The following is a 9,339-nucleotide window of genomic DNA, read 5'->3' on the forward strand; positions in this document are numbered from 1 at the left end:
CTTCGCCACAATTGATTAAACTACTTTGCTCATTATAAGGGATACAAAAACGAAAGGTGCCCCTCCCTTGTTCTCAAGGGGTTTCCATTCTAGAACAAGGATAGCAGGTGGTCTTGAGTCAGTAGTATTCAAACCCATTCTAAAGGCTTTCAGGATGTACAAGACACTGGATACAATGAATGAAAAAGTACTCAATAGAGCTTACTATGTAGCAAGTTCTAGGGATACAAATAGATACAATGCAACAACCATAGAACCACAGAGTCTTAGCCAGGGAAGGTCCCTCATTCAACAAGCCGTTCTAGTCGGCTAAGGAATCTCCCCCACAGAGAACGGGCCTGTGCTGGATTACCACCAAAGCTGGGGAGCTCACCACCTCCCTGGGCAGCCTAGCATCAGCTCTCATTGTTAGCTGGAATCTACCTCTTGCAACTCCCCCTCCCCCACCCCCCCATGTTCCTGGTTCTGCCCTCTGGAGCCAAACAGATGAAATTTAACCCCTCTCTCACCTGACTACACTCAAAATAATAACAGCTGTCACCTGTGTACCACGTTAAGATTTCCACACCTTCCATTAGGCCATTTAAACCTCACTGCACCCTGAGGAAGGAGGAAGCCAAGAAATCATCCCCATTTACAAACGAGGCCATCGAGGCTGGCTGAGGTGAAGCGATGGAGTCCCACACAGCTGAATCAGTGCCCAGAAGCCAGGGCACACGGTAGGCGCCAAGTAAGTGTTTGATGAATGGAATCAACGGGTTACGTCCAAATTGGAGACAAGATAGTTGCTGATTCTCAGATTAGCATTTTTAGGTTTCTTGGGTCTAGTCCATGCCCTCCCCTCCCTGACCCATCTCACAGACCTTTATGTGTACAGAAGAAGCTACACGGTGCAGTGGGGCCCCTGAAAAGACTGCAGGCCTACAGTCAAGTCCCTTCTCCAATATCTGTGAGCTGTGTGATATCAGGCAGGTTTCTTCCCTCTCTGAATCCTGCCTCCTCAGCTGGAAATGTGAAATTGTGATATTTGTGTAACCTTTGTGAGAAAATCAAGACACATACACTTTGCCCTCATTGACTACTAACTTGGGGACCTGCTTGCATGCTGTGAAACCTTCCTTGGTCCCCCAGTAGTGCTCTCCCCTGCCCCTCCCCTTGCCTTGCATTCACTCATGGGTTTATACATTATATCCTCTCAGTAGAATGGAAACTCCCTGAAGGTTGGGGTGCATGTGTCCCCCATGCTAGTACTGGGCCTGGTACATGTTGTTCAGTCGCTCAGCCAGACTCTTTGTTAGACAGTATTTGGGGTGAATTCAGGAAGGTGAATCTTCATGACTCCAGACAGGTGCCCCATCCACTGCACCACCTAATGGACACACACACACACACACACACACACACTGCTATTTATATAGGAATAGAAATGCAAACAAGGGCCACTAGGTGGTGCTGCAGTGGATAGAGCGCCAGGCCTGGAGTCCAGTAGACCTGAGTTCAAATGTGACCTCAGATGCTTCCTAGCTGTGTGACCCTGGGCAAGTCACTTCACCCTGTTGGCCTCAGTTTCCTCTTCTGTCAAATGATCTGGAAAAGGAAGTGGCAAACCACTCCAGCATCTTTGCCAAGAAAACCCCTAATGGTTGTAACTGAAACAACTGAACAACAACAAAAGAAGTTCAAATATTGCCGGTGTTAATGGCCTCAGTTTACAAATAAGGAGACAGGTTTAGGGGAGTTAAGGTACTTGCCCAGGGTCACACAACTGGCGAGCATCAGAGGCAGAATTCCAACCCAAGTCTCTCCCAATCCCAGGCCAGGGACTCTTTCTACAATACTGAGCTGCCACTCAGAGACATGGGAAATGGTAACTAATAAGACACCTCCTACTTCCCAGAGGCCTTCATGGTGTGCTTGCTCCCTCTCCTCGGGGCTGCCTCTTGGAATCCCTAACTCAAACTGGAAGGCTTAATTTAAATGCCATCCCCTACAGGAGCCCTTTCCTCATTTCTCCAATTGGGTTGCTTCTCCCCGCTACCACCACACCCCTATCCCAAATTATATCGAATTTAATTTAGTATATACTTTTTCATTCTGTATCTGTGCCCTGAGGGTGGGGTTCTATTGAGGAAGCTCCCTGGGGAAGGACAGAGAAAATGCCCTACCCGGCTCTTTGCAGAGGTGGAGGACTATGGGTGAAGAATATTGTTTATATCACCCCGCTTTGCAGAGGTGGAGGACTATGGATGAAGAATATTGTTTATATCACCCCGCTTTGCAGAGGTGAGGGACTATGGGTGAAGAATGTTGTTTAGACTTTCTAACTTTGTTCCTTTGATTGGTTTTGTCAAACTGCTTTTTTTTCTTTCTTACAAGGTATGGCTATTAGGTAGAAAAGGGAGAAAGTATATATTTGAAAATGAATATGATAGAAAAACAAAAGATTTCAATAAAAAACATTTTTAATGTAATTAAAATTGCTTGAGTTGAATTGATCAGGGTAGTAAAGACCTTGATTACTAGGCGTGTCCAGGTTGGTTGAAGCGACTGGGGCTGTTTAGCCTGGAGAAGAGAAGGTTGGGGGCAGGGAGGCCTGAGAGCTTTCTGCCAGTATCTGAAGGGCTGTCATGCAGAGAAGGGATCAGATTTTTTCTGCTTGGCCCCGGGGGAAACTCTTGGTGAACTATGGTTGGACTTGATGGCCAGAGAGGCTGTGATTCTGTGATGATCACCCTGCTTGTAAGTACCCAATGAAAGGCAAGCACTATAAAATGTCTAGGGCAGAGATTCTTAACCTGCGGTCCATGAACCTGTTTCTTTTTTTGTTTGTTTGTTTTACATTTTTTTTTTTTGCAGGGTGGAAGGCAGGGCAATTGGGGGTAAGTGACTTGCCCGAGGTCACACAGCTAGTGTGTCAAGTGTTTGAGGCTGGATTTGAACTCAGGTCCTCCTGACTCCAGGGCTGGTGCTCTACTCACTGCGCCAACTAGCTCCCCCAAACCTGTTTCTTAAAAAGTATTTTGTTGACTGCAGTACAGCAGAATTGGTTTCCTTTGTAACCTTCCATGTTTTATTTTCTGCCTTTAAATCATTCTCCAGAGAAGAGGTCCATAGGCCTCACCAGGCTGGCACACACAAATTTTAAGGACCCCTGCTCTTGGGTTTCAAAGAAGAGTGAGATCTCCACAGGAGGGATGGTTGAGGAAGACTTCCCAGAACACGTGGGATCAGAAGCCAAGTGTCCTGAATTTTAGTCCTGAGTGCAGAGGCACGTAGTTCTCTGTGTGCTCTATCTATGTGCTCTTGGGTGCTACGGGGACAGATGGGATTGGTAAAATGACTCATGAATAGAGAACAATTGTTCTGGTTCCCTGACAGCATCCTCCCACCTCACCTCTTCTGCAGAGGCTGAGCTATTTGGCAACTAGGATGAATAGGGAGAATGGAGGAAGGAGACTCGGAGAAGCCAGGGGCTCATCAGAGCAGGCACAAGGCCAGGTTGAACTTCACGCTTTGGATGGTCCTCTCCAGATGGAACATTCTATGATCCAACGAGTCTAGGGGCAGGAACTTAAGATCAGTCTTCAAAGATTTAAAGGACTGTCATAGGTAATAGGGATTGGCCTTGCTCTGCTTGGACCCGGAGCTTAGAACCAGAAACAACAGGGAGAGGGGAAATCTGAGCAGCAGAGCCAGGTTGGAAGTGAGGAAACACTTCCCGTATGGCTGGAGCTGTCCAAAAATAGGCCTTTCTACCTGTTCCGATGGGCTGTCTCAGGTCCCGACTAGAGGCGTTAAAATGAAACTGGGTGACCATTGAGGGGAGGGAGGGTCAAGTCAACAAACGTTTATAAAGTACCTACTAGGTGCCAGGCACTCTAAGTGCTAAGAAAGGCCAAAATAGTCCCTGCCCTCAGGGAGTTTATAAAATGAGAGCAACTGATATGCAAACAACTGTGTACAAGCAAAACATATACAAACTTAGAGGTGATTTCCGAAGGAAGGTGCTGGCATCAAAGGGGAAGCTGGAATTTAGCTGGACCTTGAAAGAAGCCAGGGAATGGGGGAGGGGGTGAAGAGGAGGTGGGAGAACATTCCAGGCCAGGGCTCATAGAGGGGCTGCATTAGATGGCTTTAATATTCCTTCTGAGTGGCCAGGAAGGTGGCTTTGGCCATAAAGCATGACACCCAGAGAGGCAGCTTACCCCAATGGAAAAAAATGGCAGCATAAAAGAATCATCAGCTGGCAAACAGCCTTCTGGTCCAGCCAAGGCTTCCAGGGTTTGTCCCCATCGAGCTTCCCCAGCACCATGAGTGCCACTGATAGAACTCAGTGGAGAGACCCAGCCTGAGAAGCAGAAGACCTGGGCTTGAGTTTGACCTTGAGTACTTCTTAAGCTAAGAGAGAAAAGGGGGTTGGTAAGAGGAGAGAAGGAGAGAGGAAAAGACAGAGACAGAGACAGAATGAGGGGCCGCCCCCAGTAGCCAGTAAGAGCAGGTGAAGGCAAGACTAGATGGTGGTGGTTCCCCTCAGGGGCAGGGAACCTGCGGCTTCGAGGCCCTGTATGGCCCTGTACGGCCCTCTAGGCCCTCAAGAGCAGAACAAATAAGTTTGGATTCAGTGAAAAGGCCGTACTTGAGGACCTAGAGGGTCACGTATGGCCTCGAGGCCGCAGGTTCCTCACCCTTTCTGTATTGTGGATCCTTTGGACAGTTCCTTTTTAATGCACAAAATGAAATAATTACAAAGGAAATCAACTACACTGAAATACTTATCAAAATATATATTTTTAAAAAACCCAAGTTCACAGAGTCCAGGTGTGTCCAGTCTTTCCGTAGACTCCGGAATCTCTCAAGCCAGACACGTCGGTGCCCGCCTGATATCTGTTACTGAGGAAGCTGAGGCTGCTAGATCTCCTGGTACTCAGGAGTTCTGACCAAAAGAACACCTGCATTAAGTCTGCCACCAATAGGGTAAGTCCCTAAAGGGGGGCACCAGGCTGCCTAAGGAGTGGCAAAGGGGCAGGGGTGGGGCAGGTCAAAGCTGTTGTGCCAGTCATCACTGAGGCCAGGCCTGTGACTAGCTGCTTCACTTCTAGCCTAGGAGAGATAGGGAAACCCAGTCTCCAAAAAATACTCCTTTAGAAAGTCTGATGCTTAAATGTTCAAACTCAGGGCTGCCCGTGAGGTAACTGCCAAGGCGAGGAAGTCTATTTTCAGCATCTGTCATCTCAGGCTGCAAGCACATGCCTCCTGCTGCCCTGTGCTTCTGCAGGAGGTCTCAGCAACGCCCTTCCTGGCTGCTGTTATATGTTATATATGTTATATGGCCTCAGGCAGGGAATGTTCAGTCTCCTGCACTTTGGTGTCTGACCTGAACTCAGAAAAGGCAACAGAAAAACGGAAGAGACAGAGGGATACCTTCATAGAAGCTGAGGGACACTGGGATCTGTACCTGGGAGATCAACAAGCACTTATTAAGTGACTACTATAATACTAGCCATTGTTCTAGGCACTACAGATACAGAGGGAAAAAGTGAACCAGACTCTGCCCTCAAGGAGCCTCTATTCTGTCTTTTACATAGATAAGTGTATCCAAAATGTAAGGACTGGGACTGTCCTTGTGATTTCATCAGTATAAGGAACTCCCAGGTAAGGAAACTCCCTCTACCAGCGCAGGTATGCACATTCCCTTCAACTTAGAGTCTTAACTGCCTGTAGAACTCAGGTGTTAAGCCATGTGTCAGAGGTAAAACATGAACCCAGCTCTTCCTGGCTCCAAGGCCGGTTATCTGTATACAATATTACATAGCCTGGCATACTACACACACACACACACACACACACGCACACGCACACGCACACACACGTGCGGGAAGGGCACTAGCACCTGGGAGCATCAGGGAAGGCCTTATGTAGGTAGCTGTATACGCAGATAGATAGTCGATGGATAGATGGAACATTTACATCTCAAGCAATGTGTTAAATACTGCAAATATAAAACATAAGTGAACAAAACCACACCAGCCCTTAAGGAACTTACATTTTAAGGAAATGTAGGAGCACAAGTATTAGGCACCTACTGTATGCCAGACACTTTGCTAAATGTTTCACAATTACTATCTCATTTGATCCTTACAACAACTTTGGGAGGTAGCTGCTATTTTTAGGCTCATTTTACAGGTATGGAAACTGAGGCAGCCAGTGGTTAAGTGACTTGCCTAGGGTCACACCACTAAAAATTACTAAAAGAAAACATATAAAGGGGATCTGAAAGAGGTGTAGGATATTTGAACTGAAGAATGTTGTGGAGATGCCTGGGAAATGTGGAAGTTTGTTTAAACTCTTCCTTGAAAGAAACTAGGCATTCTAAAGCTTGTACAATCTGGCAGCAACCTTTCTCTTTATTTCTTTTTATTTGATTTTTTAAAAATAGTATTTTTCCCAATTATATATGACAATTTTTAGCATTCATTTTTACTAGATTTTGAGTTCCAAATTTTTCTCCCTCCTTCCCTCCTTCCCCTCTTATGAAAATGGTAAGCAATTTGATGAAGGTTATCTATGTGCAATCATCTAAAGGGTAGAGATAGAAAGGAAATGCAATCCAGGCATGAGGGACAGCCAGTGCAAAGACATGGAGGCTGGAGATGAACTGTAGAATTAGTGAAAGAGAGAAATGTCTAAAAGGGCTGGAAAGGGAAAGTGGAGTCAGGTTGTATTATCAATAATGTTATTTATTATTATCAATAATAATAGTGATCATTTCCTCATAGAGGTAATTCCCTTAAGGGTCTGTGTTTCCTTTGCTTCCTTTTAACAGACTGTCCTATATGGTGTCCTATATAGAGTACAACCCTGATGGGCTGGCCACGTTGTTCAAATGCCCAATATACGCTTGCCAAAAAGACTATTTTATGGAGAACTCACACAGGGCACGTGTTCACATGGAGGTCAGAAGAAGTGATACAAGGACACTCTCAAGGTCTCTCTCAAGAACTTTGGAATTGATTTCATGACCTGGGAGACACTGGCACAGGACCACCCAGCATGGCCTGCCCTCATCAGAGAAGGTGCTGTGCTCTATGAGCGAAGCAGAATCGAAGCAGCCCAGAGGAAACGACAGATGTGCAAATATAGAGAATCCACCCCAAATGTTCACATGAACTATTTGTGCCCAAACCATGGTAGAACATTCCGAGCTCCTATTGGTCTGATCAGCCACAGTCGGATTAACTGTAACTTGACTCTAACATAACGATGTCATCTTGGTCCTCTTCCAGAAGGAAGGACACCAACCAACCAACCAACCAACCAACCTGTACAGTGTGAACTGTGTGATTAGGAGTGTGGAAGCTGGAGCAGTATTATGGGGTGGGGAACATTCTGCTTACATTTCTCAAAAAAAAATTATTAGTTTGTTTTCCTTAGGGAAAAAACCCCCAATCAACCATGGACTGATGGCATTCTTCTCAACAGAACAAAGATCATGATTCCTATTGCAACCAGAAAGTCTAGTCAAGTCAAACAAACTAACACACCAGCCCTGTCTGTGCAGTGATCTCTTTCTGCCCCCCAAACTCATCATGTCTCTGCTAAAAAGTGGGAGACACAGACAGACATTTCCTTTCTTTTCCTGAGTGAAGGTTGAGCCAAGGAAGTGAGAAAATTACCCCAAGTCTATCTGGTCCCTTGGCATTGGGCGATAGTCTCTCTAACACAAGGGTTACATACTGATGAATGAGTCAAGCCAAAGAAACTGGCCAGGGCATCTGATGTTTGTACAATCTGGCAGCAACCTGCCTTTCTCTTTCTTTTTATTTGATTTTTTAAATAGTATTTTACCCAATTATGACAATTTTTAGTATTCATTTTCCAAGATTTTGAGTTCCAGATTTTTCTCCTTCCTTCTCTCCATCTCCTCTTCTGAAAACGGTAAGCAATTTGATATAGGTTATATGTGTGCAATCATAGAAAACATAACTCCATATTAGTCATAGTTGTGAAAGAAGAAACAGACCAAAAGGAAAAAAAAATGGAAGAAAAAAGGAAGTGAAAAAAGTGTGCTTCACTCTGCAGAGTCCACCACTTAATGTGGATGTGGACAGCTTTTTCCATCATGAGTCCTTTGGAATTATCTTGGATCATTGTGTTGCTGAGAAGAGCTAAGTCTCTCATAGTTAGTCATCACACAAAGTGGCTGTTACTGTGTACAGTGTTCTTCTGGTTCTGCTCACTTCACTCCGCATCAGTTCATCTAAGTCTTTCCAGGTTTTTCTGAAGTCCACCTGCTCACAATTTCTTATTAACAATAGTATTCCATTACATTCATGTACCACAACTTGTTCAGCTCTTATTTCTTTTTAAATGGCATGCTGATGTTATCTATGTCACCTCCCAGCCATTCCTCACCATCACGGCCAGATATGTACAACCAAGGAAATGGAATGGGCACGTTGGCCCCATGGGCAAACCCCCGCCTTCCTCTGCTCCACAGTTTGTGGCAGGAGGCCTGCCTCCCCAGGGATTCTCTGGAGGCAGGACCAGTCATTGCACTGAGGTGAGCTCTGCCAATGTTCAGGCTTATTTTCCACACCTTCCTTGCAGTTACTGCATAAAGTGTCCTCCTGCTTCTGCTGCCTTCACTCGGCATTGGTTCCTCTGATTTCCTTATACTCCCAGCTCACTTTTCCAAGTCTTTTTGGACTTTCCCCTCCCCGACCCCACGCACTCTATACTGCAGCCTTGCTGATCTCAGCTTGCTCTCTCCGTCTGTGATGGGGGGCCCCTTCTCCATCACTCTCCACTGACCCCATCCTCCTCCTTTAGAGCAATTTAGAAACATTTTTAAATAATTTTTATTTTTTTTATTTTTAGTTTACCACATTCAGTTCTACACAATTTTGAGTTCCAGATTTTCTTCCCTCCCTCCCCGCCTCCCTCCCCAAGATGGCATGGAATCCGATATATCTTCTACATATAATTTCGCATTGAACTAATTTACAGACTAGTCAAGTTGTGGAGAAGAATTAAGACCAACGGAATGAATCATAAGAAAGAAGAAACAGAAGCAAAAAAAAAAAACAACCCCAAAACAAAAACAAAAGAGAGTAAAAAAAGAGAAAAAAAGGCGAGTTTAAAGTGTGCCTCAATCTGCATTCATACTTCATAGTTCTTTCTCTGGATGTAGATAGCTCTCTCCATTGTGAGTCCTTTGGAGTTTTCTTTGCACCTTGTGTTGCTGAGAAGAGTGAAGTCTGTCAGGGTTGGTCCTCACAGAATCCATATATCTGTGGTTGTGTATAATGTTCTCCTGGCTCTGCTCCGCTCACTCAGCAT

The sequence above is a fragment of the Trichosurus vulpecula genome, chromosome 6 (assembly GCF_011100635.1).
Source record: "Trichosurus vulpecula isolate mTriVul1 chromosome 6, mTriVul1.pri, whole genome shotgun sequence".
Taxonomy (NCBI): domain Eukaryota; kingdom Metazoa; phylum Chordata; class Mammalia; order Diprotodontia; family Phalangeridae; genus Trichosurus; species Trichosurus vulpecula.